This window comes from Equus przewalskii, chromosome 18, assembly GCF_037783145.1.
Source record: "Equus przewalskii isolate Varuska chromosome 18, EquPr2, whole genome shotgun sequence".
NCBI classification, from domain to species: Eukaryota; Metazoa; Chordata; class Mammalia; order Perissodactyla; family Equidae; genus Equus; species Equus przewalskii.
The window spans coordinates 19407743-19424289 of NC_091848.1; the positions used below are offsets into that span (position 1 = coordinate 19407743).

General features: G+C 39.0%; 1 long non-coding RNA gene across 2 annotated transcripts in view; it reads right to left on the reverse strand.

Annotated features, from left to right (window-relative positions):
* Positions 1-16547, reverse strand: part of LOC139076995 (uncharacterized) — a 77741-nt gene that overhangs the window by 7873 nt on the left and 53321 nt on the right. Inside the window, exon 2 of one of the 2 annotated variants that reach the window (XR_011529099.1) lies at positions 910-1017. This is a non-coding gene — a long non-coding RNA (uncharacterized lncRNA). Of the gene's footprint in view, positions 1-792; positions 1018-16547 lie in introns of those variants that run through there. The other variant, XR_011529098.1, reaches the window with a different exon arrangement.

Below are 16547 nucleotides of genomic sequence, written 5' to 3' on the forward strand. Positions count from 1 at the left end.
CGCCGCTTTCCTGACCTCCCCCTCTTCCACGCAGACCCTGTGGTCTCCCAACGATAATGAACTAGTTCTGATTGCCAAGCACTCCATGATCTTTCACGCCTCTGTTCTCTTGCATGTTCTCAGCTTCACATAAAAGGTTCTTCCTCCTTCTGTTATGGGATGATTTTATTAGCAACTCTGTGAAGCCTTACCTAATTGTTCTTTCTTCTTTATTCAAACAACACTGTGTACAATCTATATTGATATGGTACTTACTATATTGGAGCTATCTGCTTGCGTATTTGTCTCTCCCTCTAGATGGGGAGGGGTATGGTGCTATGCATCTTAAACCCCTAGGATCCAGTAGAGTATCTGGCATATGTTGAACAAATTAATGATCCTTCTGTTAAGTTTTCTAAATTTCTGATATTTTAAAGATTTTTGTTAACTTCATCTTTAACTCTGGATGTAAATTCCTACTGTGTTTCTGGGATTCTATGTCTCTAACATACTTTCTGATCAGAGTAGGAAATTCTCTTTATTGAGTATTGTGATAGGAGCGTCAGGACTTGAAGGAGCTGGATTTACATAATTCTAATGTGCTGACAATATCCATCCATTTAGAAAACATTTAATGTCCATCAAATATACGGTAAATGTTGGAGCTAGAGATAAAATGACATATTTCTTGCCCTCAAGGAGCTCTCAGGAGAGGGAAAAAGGCAGACAATTGAACAATCTAATGTGATAAAAAGCTGTCATACATATAGGCACAGGTGCTATGGGGCAAATTGAAAAGGCATATAACCCAGATTAAATAAATAAAGCATAGGAGGACCTTGTCTTTTATTTTGGCACATAAATAAAGTTAGCTACTTTTCCATGGTTCCAGGAAATCACAGAGAAAATCCTCCAAGGAAAGTCACCAACCACAAGATTCTCTCGCTGGCTCTCGACCATTCCCACCAGACAGGTGACCAGCGGACACTCTCAAAATCCTGGAACAGGGTCCTGTTGCTCACTCCTCAGTGGCCATTCCTGCAAAACATAATCAATTAATTCTTTAACGTGAACAGGCCATCTTATAACAATTTAGGAAAATTTGGCGTACAAGCTGTGCACAAATTATCTAAGTACCTGGAGGTCTAGGTTTTACAATCATTGTTAACTCCTTCCTACTTTCCTCTACTACCCATCTGAAAGCTGTTTCTCCCAGCAACTGTAGTCTCTAGTAAAGAAAGATCCATTACTCATTTCTTGGTTACAGACGTTTTTCTTAAAGATAGCTGATCTAAGCATCATTGGTAGTTTTTTGGATTCTGTGCACGAAACCATCTTCAACCTGGCTACAGTTTCTCTGGATAAGTGTCTGCTTTCTGAACTGATTCCTTGAGACAACTTGGTCTTGAGGTGTTTCTTCCATTCAGCCCTATTTTCTCTGCTTCGGGACTATATTTCTCTCTATTCTAAAAGTTTCTTCATCCTCTTTTCTTTCTCTGGGAGATCCAAGCTTGTTCCATTCATCTGCTTCTATAGCATTATCTCTCAGGGCCTTTCATTCTCATAAAATCAGAAAACTTTGGTGTCACAAAAAACAGACCTCTCTCCCAATGCCAGTAATTCCTCTTCCACCAGTCTCCAAAACTTTCCCTCAGCATGAAGCACTCCCACCTAAAAAGCAGCCTCCCTGATCGGTTCCCACTGGTCTTGCTCCAAATAAACCATCCCCTTCCTTACACGACAGCTTTCAGATACTTTATATCATCTGTAATTTTCACACAACGTGGCCTAATTTCTCTTAGGCACTTTTCACAGACAAGTTTTCCACATCAACTTCCACTAATGGCCTATGTATGTACTATATCTCCAACGCTGGAGGCTAGGTTTGTTCCTCCTGAAATGTGGTTTCTTTGCACTGTTCCCAGCAGAGTGTTCCAGATGGAGTGTGATCAGAACAGATATCAGAGAGATTCTTATTATTCTTTATCTGGTCACTGTAGTTTTATTTATCAGATGACATATAATACCATTCACATATTTGGCACCAGTTTTTCCTCCAAAGATTAATCTTCTCTCTCTATTTTTTTAATACTCTTTCATGGTGGCTAGTGTTGGCATTAATGGTGAGAATTGGGGAGCATGCTAAATATGCATATGTGGATGTTTCATATTCCTGTTAATTTGTATCTTACTGGTTTTGGCTTATACTCAGCCCACCAAGATCTTTTTATTTTTTTAATTCCAGTGGTTCTGATCTGTGATATAATAGTTAACCTGCGTGATGTATGTTATTTTCAGACTTGCGAGTGATGCTTCTGTAGTATATTCATGAATAGGGACTTCTACCCCGACTCAATCACTCTGAACCCGTATACACTCCTTTTGAGTCATCTACCTAAGCATGGATGTCCTTGTCTCTTCTGGCACCAAGTCTACACAAGTATTAGCACAACTGTTACTCTGTTAACCATTAATCAAGGCCAGATAAGTGGGAATTAGGGACATCTGCTCATTAGATGGATATAAGCATAACTCTAGATCTAACGCTTAATGTGATTGGACATACCCTAAGAAAACCTTCACAGTACATGCTCTTATATAAATCTCTCCCCTTGAGTGCAGGAGAAATCCTGTGACTTTCATCTAGCCAATGGGATATGGTAAAAGTGAGAGGATAGTCATTCCCATGATTACGTTACAATATATATAACTCCCTCTTGGCAGACTGGTGAAAGAGATTCTCTTCCTGGCTTTAAAGAAGTAAGATGCCATGTCGTGGGAGGGCCTGTGAAAGGCCATGGCAAGGAATTTTGGGCTGCCTCTAGGAACTGAGAGCAGCCTCCAGCTAGCAGCCAGCAAGGAAATGAGTACTTCAGTCCTACAACCATAAGGAATTGAATTCTGCCAATAACCAAGTGAGCTTGGAAGAGGACCCTAAGCTTCTGAAACAAAGACAGTCTAGCTGATACTTTTATTGTAGCCTTGTAAGATCCCAAGTAGAGGGACCGGCCTGGTGGTGTAGTGGTTAAGTTCTCTTGCTTGGCTTCAGCAGCCCAGGGTTCATGGGTTGAGATCCTGGGTGCAGACCTATGCACTGCTCGTCAAGCCACCCTGTGATGGCATCCCACATACAAAATAGAGTAAGATTGACACAGATGTTAGTTCAGGGGCAATCTTCCTCACCAAAAAAAAAAAAAAAGAAGAAGAAGAAGATCCCAAGTAGAACTTCTAGCTCAGCCATGAGTGACTTCTGACCCACGGAAGCTGGGAGATAAGATATGTATGTTGTTTTAAGCCACTAAGGTTGTAGTAATTTGCTATGCAGCATAGAAAACTAATACACTTAAGGTTTTTGCACCACTCAGCCTCACCATCATTTGAGCCTACCTGACAGCCTGATATACGGTTCCTGTGATGTAGCTTCAAAGTCATGTTGAAAACCTTGAAATCAGCATACTTCCTATGTGCCTGGTTAGGCACTATGGGCAATAGAAGGTGAAGTGATCGCACTCAAGCAGCTTACAGTTGTATTGTAAAATCAAGAAGCTCTTAATGACAGCAACAACAAACTGATCCTCTGGGACATGTTAAAATGCTCTAGAAAGTCAAAGAAGGGACAGATTTGAGGGGTCTATGGAGAATTCTATAGGATTCTACACCAACTCCAACTGCTAAGTAGGCAGATAATGCCACTTTGAAAAGTCTCTATTCCTAATACTCCCAAGAAGGAGGAGAAAATTAAACATAAAATCTATGGTTTTTAAGAATTCATAAAGATCTAAGATCAATAGAATACTGAACCATAATGGGTTGTTGTAAATAATACATAGAAATGAGATAATATATGAAAATATCTGGTACAGTACCTGGCATAGTAAGTACAATAAAAATAAACTGAATGAGATGAAATGCTAATTTATATTTACAATGTTATGACCCCTTTAAGTAGCAGGAGGCTGCCTGAACAACCTCTGCAATATCTGGCCCTTGGAGACTAATGAAGTCTCAAGGGAATCACATAATGTTATGGTACTTGGCAGCTCTCCCATATCCTCCACCCTAAAGGGTTGACTACAGGTGCTCCCCAAGACCTCTGTGGCTCCCTGAAACCTGCATTAACACGTGATCTTTAAGCTACAGTAGAGTGGGCTGGCTGAGGAGCATCATTCACGGTGAAGAGGGTTTCTGTGATTCCAGTCATCACTGGGAGGCACAGGGGTGAGGGAGAGCAATTCTGGATCATTGTGACGAATGTGGCCCTCAATGGACTCTTTTTCTCCCCACACCCATATAAGCTGTATGAGAAGTCACGTAAACTTTGTGTTGCAGGGCACTTGCAAAAGAGGAACTCTTTCTTTCAAGAGACGTTAATTTGCGATCAAGAAAGGTAAAATATCCTCTTCCAGAACGTCTAAGTGGAACTCAGTAGGTAAATCTATCCACACTTTCTCATTTCCTGTCACAAAATGGTGAATCAGTGCACTTGCTACCCCCTCTGCAAAGAATACACTTCCGTTTCTTATCCTTTTTCCATACCTGGTAAAATATTCTTCTTTTAAAGTCCCGATTGAAATGTCTCCAATGTCTGAGAAATCTTTTCTGACTGTCTAAGGCAATAGTTAGTCCAATTTGTATTCATATGCTACCTTGCTTATATCTCACCTTGCATTTTAATTATCACTAAATGTCTGTGCTTCCCCAACATTATAAAGTCATCCATGCTAGAGGCAATGTGTATGATAGATATTTATACTTGCGTCCTACCCTATACTAGATCTGACTCATTATGGAGATTCAATATATATTTGGACAACAAATGAAATAATCTATGTAAACAGTATCTAAATTGAGGAGGAGGTCCCCCAAATCTCAGAGACTCAGTCAGAAGCACAAAAATGGTAAACCTCGAAGATAATCACAGTTTGCTTTCAAAAGTTTGCGTTGGCAAGGAATCCTTTTACCCCAACCACCAGCTATCATCTTAAGATAAAGCACATTTCATGACAAAATAGTCCTTTCGAGGCATGTTTATTATATAATGGAATCACTACTGATATGACAGTTTAGAATCGTGTTCTCATAAAATAAAATAGGACAAGGAATAAAGAACTGCACTATTTTGACAATCCAAGTTAATGACCCAGATTCCTTTTATTACTAGACGTGCAGAGCTTCATCACTCAGTGAGTGCTATGGAAAGAGAAACCCTAAGAGATCTGATGCCAAAACAGGTCAGCTGGCCGATGTCTCAGCTTCAACTTTTCACAGTATCACTAACCGGTTCGGTGAGAGTCTAATAACACTAGTTGTTTAGCGCTTAGTGTCTCTGAAGCTCTTTAAAACACTAAATAATCCAACATCTTCTAACTCCCTGAGAGATGAGGAAGAATTATCATTCTGCCTTTCCAGATGGAATATTTGAAATGTAAAATAGCATATCCAAGGCCAGACAGGAACTCAGCACGATGATTAAATAAAAACTCTGAGTTCCCAACATCCAAGCCTTGGCAAAGGAATTTGTCACATTGCCTTTTTATAGAGAGAGCATGGAAACCCAGGGGGGATGCATAAGAGAGAGCTATGAATTTTAAAGCAATATGGAAATGTATTTAATTTAGGCTGAAGTTAATAGGTAATCAGCTCAATTCCTCCCCCTCCTGCTTATGAGAAGCTGGCTGTCAGGACAGCAATTTGGGTGACTTGGAAGGACCAACACAGGCTGAATAGTGACAGACATGAGCAAAAGAAAAATTAAGAAACAGGGAGGACTTATATGCTGTCATCGATGCCTTTAGGGAACTTAAAAAGAGAAGTATTAGCACCAGCAAGGCATTTACCTACTTTGGGTTATTCTCTACACTGAGAACAGTTTCATGACCCACAGCAGAATTTTATAACATATTTAAGGAAGTCGTTCATCCAGGGAAGACTTCTTAGCTCTGGGCTCTTTGGTTCACATTCCTGGTAGCATGAGCTTATATCACTGTGATGCTGTTTAATGACTGATCAGTGAAAAGCTAGGTGTGTCCCACAAGTCAGCCCTAGACAACAGCTTGCATCTCGCTTGCTTCACAGAAGTCAGGGTTCACTTTATAAATTCATCACCCAGGGATGTGAGTTCTGATAGCAAAGACAACCTCTATCCCCAGGAAGTAATTTATCTTCCTACAGACATTCTCTGGCTTTAATAGCTGATAACAGAGTTGTGGGATAAGGAGAGCATTGACCATAAATGAAATGCTCTCTTCTGGTGTTCCTCATTTAGGCACTCACTATTTGACCTTTAGTGGCCTCTGGTTCCTTGAAATGAGGTGGAATCACTACATACTGAGGGGCAGAGTAAAGAGAGCTGAGAGGAAGTCACAATGGCTATCTGTTCAGGTGATTTGAAATATCAAGGTTTTTATCCAAATAACTTGAAATCAACAATCCAAAGAGACTTATGCATCCCTAGGTTCATTGCAGCATTATTCACAATAGCCAAGACATGGAAGTAACCCAGGTGCCCTGCTATGGATGAATGGATCAAGAAGATGTGGCATATATGTAATGGAATACTACTCAGCCGTAAAAAAGACAAAATCTTCTCATTTGCAACAACATGGATGGACCTTGAGGGTATGAAGTTAAGTGAAATAAGCCAGAGAAAGACAAATACTGCATGACTTCACTCATATGTGGAAGATAAACAAACACATGGATAAAGAGAACAGATTAGTGGTTACCAGTGGCGAAAAGGGCCGGGGGTGGGCAAAAGCAGTAAAGGGGCACATATGTATGGTGACGGATAAAAATTAGACTGCTGGTGGTGAGCACAATACAGTCTATATAGAAATTGGTAAATAATAATGACACCCGAAATTATACAATGTTATAAACCTTTATGCTTTCAGTAAAATAATTAAAAGAAAAAAAAGAAAGAAGCCAGGAAGCAGACTCCCCCGAATATCTCTCTCAGCTGCCTGCCTACTTGATGTACCATTAGTCACTAAAGGGAGAGATGCTAAAACAGGAACTGTTGCTTCCAGGTGGCCAGAGGTGGGATGCTCGTGTGGCTATCTGACCCTTGCTGTCAGATAAGAAAGGGATGACAAATATAAGAATACGCCTTTCGTGTCTAAAAGTGGCATAATTTGCATAGAATTTTCAGACACATTCCTGCAGGAGATCCTCCCTACAGCCCTGTGAGGGAAGCAGGGTGAAGATTATTGTTTCCATTTGTGAGATAGGAAACTGAGGCCTGTCAGAATTCCGTGACTTTCCCAGAGTAGTATAGTTAGTAAGTGGTTGAGCCAGGATGGAACTTCAGAACCTCCAATGCCAAATCCACCTTGTTTCTGTGCCCAGGCATCTCTGCACAATGAGCTGTTCATCCTGTACTTGTCTCCAAGTCAAAGCAACCTATCTTTAATACAACGAGAAAGAGATCTAGATAACCTCCCGGGATCTTTCTAGTGCCAGACGTCAATCACCTCACTGGCAGCTATAGCCCACTGAGAACCAACCCAAGAATTTAGGTAATGGGTGTCTATATCTTTTGTCACTTTGGAAGGAACAATAATTATGGCCTTTTGGTGGGGACCAGGGCATCATACTCCATAAGGGATTATGAACTCTCATAACATGCAATATTTACATATTTTTCACATACTATATTCCAGGAGCAAGGGGCTTACAATGTAACAGGAAGGCAGGCATTAAATGGATAAGTGCACAATCACTTAACTCCAACAATCATATTTAATAAATGACAGTGCCCTGGAAATTGGCTAAAATACGGTGAACTTCTTATCAATAAACAAACCACAAGTTGTAAGAGAAAATCATGGAAGAAAATAAAGTCACTTTTGTAGAGAGTTATTTTCACTATTTGTGGAACTGACAGAAAAATATACTTGGGAGAGGCTGTGAGCCATATTAAAAAAAAAAAAAAAAAAGCTGAAAAAGACCCTGTGGCCTCCTTGCCACTTACTCCTTAAGGAAGTAGAAATTTTTCCAGACCCTCTGTCACTGTGGCAGGTGACTGACTTATAACTCAGGTGTGCATTTGCCTGCTTAAATCTGCCACTGTTCCAAACAGCTTGCCACGCTCTATATATAGAGATGACTTCACCCTCTGTTGGAATGCAGCAGCTGTTCAGCAGTGCACACTGATATGCTACAAAGACTTGGGCCATATCTAATTGAGCACTTCAATACTGCAGAGATAGGCACCATGGAAATATTTAGATAAAATGCCTTTGGCCAGATGGAAGCTGGCCAGGACACAGGATAAAATCTCCATCTCATAGGACTGCCAGTGAGTCTCAGCAGGGGGCTCCGTGGAGAAAGGCGGCATCTGGAGAGATGCTGCTCTGTGCCATCCACCTCCCATGCTGTAAACATGACACAACCAATAACAGGGAGAAATCAGCATTTTCTTGCTTATTCCTTCTCCTTGTGGCAGACCAAATAGAGCCTACCCTCTGTGAAAACAGTCTGCATCGTAACGGTGACTACATGTCAGAAAGGCTCTCCAGTTTTAAGATTCCTCCACAAGACTGATTCATCCTCTAGCTCCCAGACTTCCAGCCCTGGAAATTGGTTGGCAGGTATAGATAGACCAGGTGCTGCCATTCCACTGTGGTTTTTCAAAATACTTTTATAAACTAATTTTTAAAGCTGAACAGTATCAGAAAGTGATAAAGATTATAATTACTTTTTTGAATGTAAAAGAAACCTTTCAAAGTAGACCAAAAAAAAATATTTTGTTGGCCATTCTACCACTCTGAACCAAAAATGAAGTTGTAAAGCTTCCCGGTAACTATTTTTTCATATCTCATAAATCACCCAATAAGTTGTTTTCCAAAAAAACAGGAAAACACGACAGGATGAAAAACACGAAAAGAGGTAAATATCATCTATGTGTGAACGCCAAGAGACATTCAGAGGAGCAAACCCCAGTGAATGTTAAGAAAAACATAATGGGTTTAATTATATTTAAAAGGTCTATTGCTATTGACATTTATTCTCTTTACCAGGAATTACTATGATTTTAGGTAAGACAAAAATAACTGAGATGTGTATTTTTCAATTATTAGCAATATATTTTGTGTCCACATATCCTTACGTATTATCTTCCAATTCTCACCAAAACATTGTGTGATAGATATTATCAGCTCCATTTTAAACTGAAGGAAAGAAACTCAGAAAGGTTAAACGGCTTATTCAAAATCCTGGTGTTTATTACAGAGTCCGGGTTTGATTCCAGGCTACTTGATCCCAATACCCATCTGGCCAACGCCTATTTTTGTGCAGGCTAGTAGACTAGAAATGGTTTTTACTTTTTTATGAAACTGAAAAAATCATAAGACAAATAATATTTTGTGACACAAGAAAATTAGATGAAATTCAAATTCACAAATAAAATTTTATTGGAACACAGCCACTTTCCTTCTTTATATTTTGTCAGTGATCACTTTTGCCCAAGGACAGAGTTGAGTAGCTGTGACAAATACCAAACAATGCATGAGAGAAACACAGTAAATAATCATCTTCATGGCTCAACCAAATATAAGACTCAATAAATGCAACATTATTAGTCCTTTACTTTAAGGAAGGAAGAGTAAATGAGATCTAAAATACTTGGGATATTGTAATGATAATTTCAAAAGTGGATTCCATACTCAAACCTTAACCATGCCTTACTATAGGAGGTAAGTTCCCCAAAAAAGGCTCATATGCTAAAGGATTTCCTATATTAAGCTGGTAGATTGGCATGATTCACTATATATCTTATTACATTACATCAGCCAAATATTTAGAGACTGAATTTGTCCAAGCACAAATTGCAATGAGTGGTCCAAGTTTGAATAAACACACAGACACACTAAGATAGATTAGTACAAATGCTAAAAATTTCAGAACTATACTCTTTTATTGTTACGTATTTTCATTTTGAAAATATTTATCATTTTATTCTTAAGGTACTGTTTTAGGCAAGGCATCAGATTGTGGAATGCCTGCTGTGTTATGCTAAGGGGCTTGGTTTTATCTGATGGTGATGAGAGCCATTGAAGACTTTCAAATACGGGAGTGACTTGGGGATTCTAGTAGTTCGGTGGTCAGTGGAAAAAGAGCTGTCCACAAAGTCCAGATGTGTACTAGTAGAAGAAGAGAAAAAAATGTCACCAAATAAACAGGATTAGAAAGCTCAAGAGGAAGGATATAATTTGTAGTGTCAAATGCTGCAGAAAAATCCTATAATGCAAGGATTTAAAAATACCCCTTGGATTGGTCAATTAGAAGGTCATTGGTAACTCAGTAAAACCAGTTTCAGAGGAACAGTGAGGCCAACGTTAGACTGAAGTCGACTGAAGAGTGAATTAGAAGAGATTATAGATTATTTTTACCAGAGATTTGGAAGATCAGAGGAGAGAGATCAGGCAGTTGCTTAATGAAGATGCAAAGACAAGGGTTTTTCTTGTTTTGCTTTATTTTCTTTTTCCTTTTTCGGATAAGAAATGCTCAAACATGTTATAGGCTGAGAAGAATGAGCCAGGAAGAAAGGGGAAAAAAAACTGAAGATATCAATTGAAAAAGCTGAATGTCTAATGGAGCAAGTCTTGGCAGAGGGGGCCATAAACACTGACAGGATTTGGATTTGAACAAAAAGAGAGGCATCCTTTCTGCTGATACTGGAGAGAGGAAGAGAGTTTGATGACAGATATAAACTAGGCTGTAGGGCTGTATGTGGGAGAGACTCAGTCTCTCATAGCTATGGCCTTGGTTGTCTAGATGAAGAAGGCAAGATCATTAGCCGAGAATGAGAGGTAGGGGTTGAATGGCAGTTTGAGAAGATCAGTGATTTTTGTAAAGTGTAAATACTCCCAATGTGGAGGCAGGCATTTCATTCCTCTACTCTCTTGTCACTATCATTTAAGCCGCATGTGAGCACCCTAGAATGTGCAAAGTGACCTTCTCAAAATGATCTTTAATATTTGTTGCCACTTATCTGACGCTTCTTCATGATGTTCTTTTCTTTTGTCTTTTTCTTACAATATTTTCCACCTTCTGCTCATCATATGTTGTTGTTCCCAAGATTATGTAACTTTGGGAAGGTATTTTGTGCCTGTAGTTCAGTCACCAACTTCAATCATTAATTCCCCCTGGACATTCTGTTTTGGATTATCGTCATTTTACAAGTGACTTTTTGTGGTTAGAGAGTTCTTTTTTTCAGTTTTATGTGAGATTCAGATTTAAGGACCTTGTTTTTAAGATCTTATCATGGAAAAAAAAGTCTTCCATTTTTAACATTATACTGACCTCTAGAGTAGAAAAGCTCGAATGTCACCAACAAAAAGAAAATAGCAAGATAACTGGCATGGGAAGGCTTATTTTTAAAACTCCAGTAACCCTCATTAGGGGAGTATGCATTTAGAGGAACACTTTTTTACTTAAATACATAATTGAAATAAATAACTGAATTTTCATACATAGTCATATGGGAAACATATCAAGATAATCTCTACATAGTCTTAGCCTCAATACAATATTTTTGGAATGAGATTGGCTTAGAAATAAATGACCGCAGCATTCTATTTCACATTTATGTAGTGTCCTTTCTCTAAAGAAAGTCAAGATCTTAAATAACAAAACAAAGAAGAAAAAATATTGTCCAATTTTATAGACATATAAAGAAGGGTAGAAAAACAAGGAGTTAGGACAGTCAAGTATAATCAAGATTGAATAAAAAAGAGAGTCAGAGAGCTAAAACATAGACTGGAGAATATTCTCTGTCACCCTTTCTCTCTATCCCTCATCTTATAAGTAAGAAATTAGAGGCCTAAAGAAGCTCTCTGTTATTTGCAAACTCAGATCCCCTGACTCCTAATTCAGTGTCTTCATTGCATAATGCAACCTCTCCTACTGGAAAAAGAATTGACAGAAGAACAACTGAGCTTCCCATTGACAACAAAAGGTGGCCCCAATGACAACAAGGAAGGGTACCAGACATCTAGCTTAAGCTTCATGGTGCTCTGAGAAAACACCACTTAAAGACAGAACTAGAGCCAACCATATGCTTTCTGAACTCAGTTGCCTGGTAAAGCCCTTTCTCCCAGGGAGCCCTGAGGCCATGAAGAGATCTTAGAAGTATCTTATATACTTCTATACCAGAAGCCCTTGAGATAGACCAGAAAATTTCAAGTGCCATTTAGCTGAAAGGGCCAGAACATACCATCTTAGTGTAAGAAGCTTATTCACATGCTCTTCTAATTTAACCTTCTCAACAATGAGGAAGATAAATATTAACATCACTGTTTTGCAAATGAATGTTTAAAGGAGTTAAATAATGTAGGCTTCACACTGATTTGAAAGGGCAAGACTGGCATTTGAACCCATGTTATCTCATTTTAAGCCTCATTCACCTACCATTCCTTTAGCAGTGAATATCTCTCATCCAGATTACTTCAACACTCAGGCAAGGCTGCTGACTAATGACGATTTGTTTGGTGGCGAGTTTTGTTTCTTTTCTGAACAATCTTTCATGTTTACTAGGTTTAAAATCACCCACTAGAAGAACTCCTAAGCCACTGGGTCATTTATTGGTCTTGATGGGATACAAGCATAACTATTAATATGAAGTCATTTCCCCTGGGTATACCCCAAGGCTGTTCCAGAAGCTTGGCAGTAGGATGCCAGTCTTTCAACAATGATGTCAGACTCAAAGCGAGGCATAATTTTAAAGCATATTTGATTGAAGTAAAACCACAGACCGATCTTCCTCTTCAACCATCAAATACCACACAGTTCATATCCTTGTACCCAGACTGCTGTTTCCCCCACACACATGTGTATACCTTGAGATCATTTATTACATACCCAAACTGGGCAACTATGGATTCAAGGCCAACCCTGGGCATGACCAGAAGTGGGTGACATGTTTATCTCGACCCTCTATCTCTTATACTTTCTCTCCTTTTCTCCCATATTGATATCATCCAAGTTCTCATAAACCAATGCATTCTGATCCTGACTCCTATAAAACCATCTCACAGAAGTTTCAATTTATGCTAAACTGTAAATGACAGACAACAGCATCAACTACTACTCAATCCAGAGGTATCTACATTTGATAAGCATCAAGTCTTTTAGGCAAAAGGGAAGAAAATCCATCATGGTAATTGTGGCTTTTCTATGGAGATGATAAGCCTTAATGCTGTCTTCCACAGGGCAGACTCTCTCCCATCATCCCAATGAGGCACAAGAGCTCTATCCCAACACCAAAAATATCCAGAAGAGAAAAGATCTTATTTTCCAAGCTGAGAGTTAAAAGACAGAGGAAAGATAAGCATCCCCCAGTTTTCCCATATATCTATCAGGAAAGAAAGAGAGCAACCCGATATTCATTGAGTGCCCATTATAGGTCATTCACTATAATAACTCTCCCATATGTGCTATCTGATTTATCTCATTTTAATCTTCCTTCTAATTCTATGATAGAGGTGATTTATCCCTGTTGTAATTTTTCAGAACCAAGAAGGTTTTGAATGTCAGAGTTGGAAGCGGAATTCAAAATTGCTGTCAACCCTATTTTCACTGAGGCCACCTATAAGTGAACTACTGGGAGTCTCTGTTGATATTCTCGCATCTGAAAAATCTCAGCTCTCCCTTCCAGAGTATTGGTTCGAGACTCAAACTGCCTGGGTTCAATCCACACATGCCAGCTATACTGGCATGACTGTGGTACTTAAGGTATCTAACCTCTTCAGGGCTCAGGACATTTACCTGTAAGAAAGGAAAGATAATTGTCCCTACCTTATAGAGTTGTTGTGAGGATTAATTGAGATAAACCATGTGAAATGCTTGGCAGAGTGGTTCAATAACTTAGATATTATGATCATTACGCCATAGGTCAGAGGTGGTCAATAGATTTTTTCTTACCTGCCAATTCTGCTTGAGTGGAGCAGCTGCAGGACCATTGTGCTAAGAATTCAGAGGAGGCCTCTGGAGAGAGTACTGTGCCTGACTCTGCCCTAGGAACAGAACTGCGGCTAAAGGCACCAAGTGTGCAGCAAAGAGGCCATTCTGGACCTAAGTGACACCTAACTCCCCCTAGTGTTTTGCACAAAATAGTGCTTAAAAATAAATGAATGATTCAATAAAGTAAACAGATAAATGAATTAAGGAATCAATATAAGGCCTGCCTAGTATGGATCCACATATCAGCTGAACCTAGTCTCAAATTTCCTGACTCCTCTTTCTCAGTTTCCTAATTATAGCTCACAATAGATGCTTTCTCTAAAATGTCAGTAGACCTCAGAGGAAAGGCGTTAAAAATACAGAGGATATTTCATTGTATGAGGTGTAATAGGCCAAGTGGACTTACAGGTCTAAAGTCCCATGACTGTAAGCCTGGAGCACGTTCTACTTCAATCAGTTGCCCCAGGTGGAACCTGCTTGTGGAATGTTAGACATGGCTTTGTGCGTAGAAGCAGAGCCATGTAGTTCACCCTTAGAACATTCAACACATGACTTGTCCACAGTCAGTTCAAGCCAGAGTATTGAGTTTTCAATACAAAAATGAAAAACATCTTTTCTAGCCTTTGAGCTTTATCTTCCACTTCTGAAAGGTTACTAGGTTAGTTTCAGAAGCAGGAATATATTTCTCAGAAGAGAAAAAAGATCTTTACTCCGAAGGCATATACCTTTCACTCATGATGTAAAGATTTTAGATCGAAGGGACTTGGGAAAATAAGGGAGGTTAGAAAAGACTCTCATGAGCAACTTTGGAGAAAATTATTGAAAATGCTATAAAAAAATTCAAGAGTAAACTGAACTGTGGATAAAAAAACAAATCAATAGATTAAGTTTAGTTGTTCTTTTTTATTTCTTTTTTCAAGACTGAGAAAAAATCAAATTGTCTCGTATCCATTATGATTCCTTGTACTGTGTGTATATACCTAGAGGAGAAACGTGTCCCGGATGCAGGTTCAGGTTCTAGACAGAAGAATGCGAAAGAATAAATGAGAATGGTAGTGATCCATCAAGGAAAGACAACATATACTCTTTTGAAATTGGAGTTAAGCACAAAGAGATCAAATAAAGTCATATTGTATGACGATGAGCCTCGCAAAACACAAAATTATGAGCCATATTTCATTATTGGCAGAGAAGAGCATTTAGCAAGGCTCAGTGACTATTTTGAATGAATAAAGATGCTGAAAAGATCTAAGACCTACTTTTCAGAAAACATCTGTAGCATTAGTCTTCTGTGGAGCAGACTTTGGGAGCCACTGGTAGATTGCTGTATGAATACGAAATTAAATTTCTAGTGATATGTAAGTATAAAGTAACTATGATTTGTATACATTTTATGGCTTACCATTTATTTTTGTGTGCTTTTGTTCATTTAATTCTCAAAATTACCCTGTTACATTAGTATTAAAATATTCATTTCAAAGATGTGGAAACAAAAGCCAAGAAATGTTAAATAACTTGCCCAAAGTCTTACGAGTAATTATAGGCAGAGCCAGGACCCGGGGCTAAAACTTTAGGTTGAAATCCTGTACTAGTTCCAGCAGTGACAGCAATAACTAAGGAGGAATGGAAGGTTGGGGCATATATCGCAGCTTTCTTTTAAGGAGCCTAACTATGAAACGGGCACAGTCTCACTAATCGCTCAACATTTCAGAAGAGACAAGAAATTATTATCTTTTCGTTTTCTAGCAATTGTTCTTCTGTTTCCCTTCATATTAGACCCCAAACAATATTCGCTGTTACTTAACGAATGCACAGTCTACAGAACCAATTAAACTAAATGATCTTTTTCTCCACTGCTTATAGATTAAGCTGAAAGCCCCTGAATGGCCGAAACAAGCAGTGGACAAATTTATGCCTCACACTGACGTTACTGACAACATTTACCTACTGAAGGGGTATAGCTCTGACCCGCTTTAATTACTTGGAATCAGATTTTGCCTCTCTTGTCAAAGTTCTCCAGGAGGACAGAGACAACAGTAGGCTAAGTTTTAAGTGAATTTAATAAGAACAACAACTGTGATCCTTTAAAGATCAGCAACAAGGTGAAGATTCTTATGAAAATAAAACCCAAAAGAATTAGTCTGAAAGCATGTGAAGATTCTGCAACTGATGACCATGTGAGCAACAAAAGCCAAATAGATTGATCTTTTGTTGTATTTGGAAAAGCTGCTTCTCATCGCTGGACCCAGACTCCCCTCTTTAAAACAAGGATTCTAATGTTTATTTACCTTGTGGAGTTGTGAAGTTTAAGTGTAAGCATATGCGGTAGCCAGTAAATGTTGGGACCCTCTTTTTTTCATGTTTCTTCATATGGGGCTCATCATTTAGGATGTTGTCACTGAATTTCAGCTAAATCCCTTCATATGACTTTGAGTGTTGCCTCCAACAGAAGCTGAATGCACTAGAACACTGCATATTGAGTGGAGGGGAGGGGGCGGGAAGGAGGCGGTTTGCAGTGGTGGTGACAATACTTTTTCATTCTCGTTTTTGCAATAGAGACTGTGACCTCTGAAAAGATTTTCTAATCCCTCAGTGCTTTATGTCTA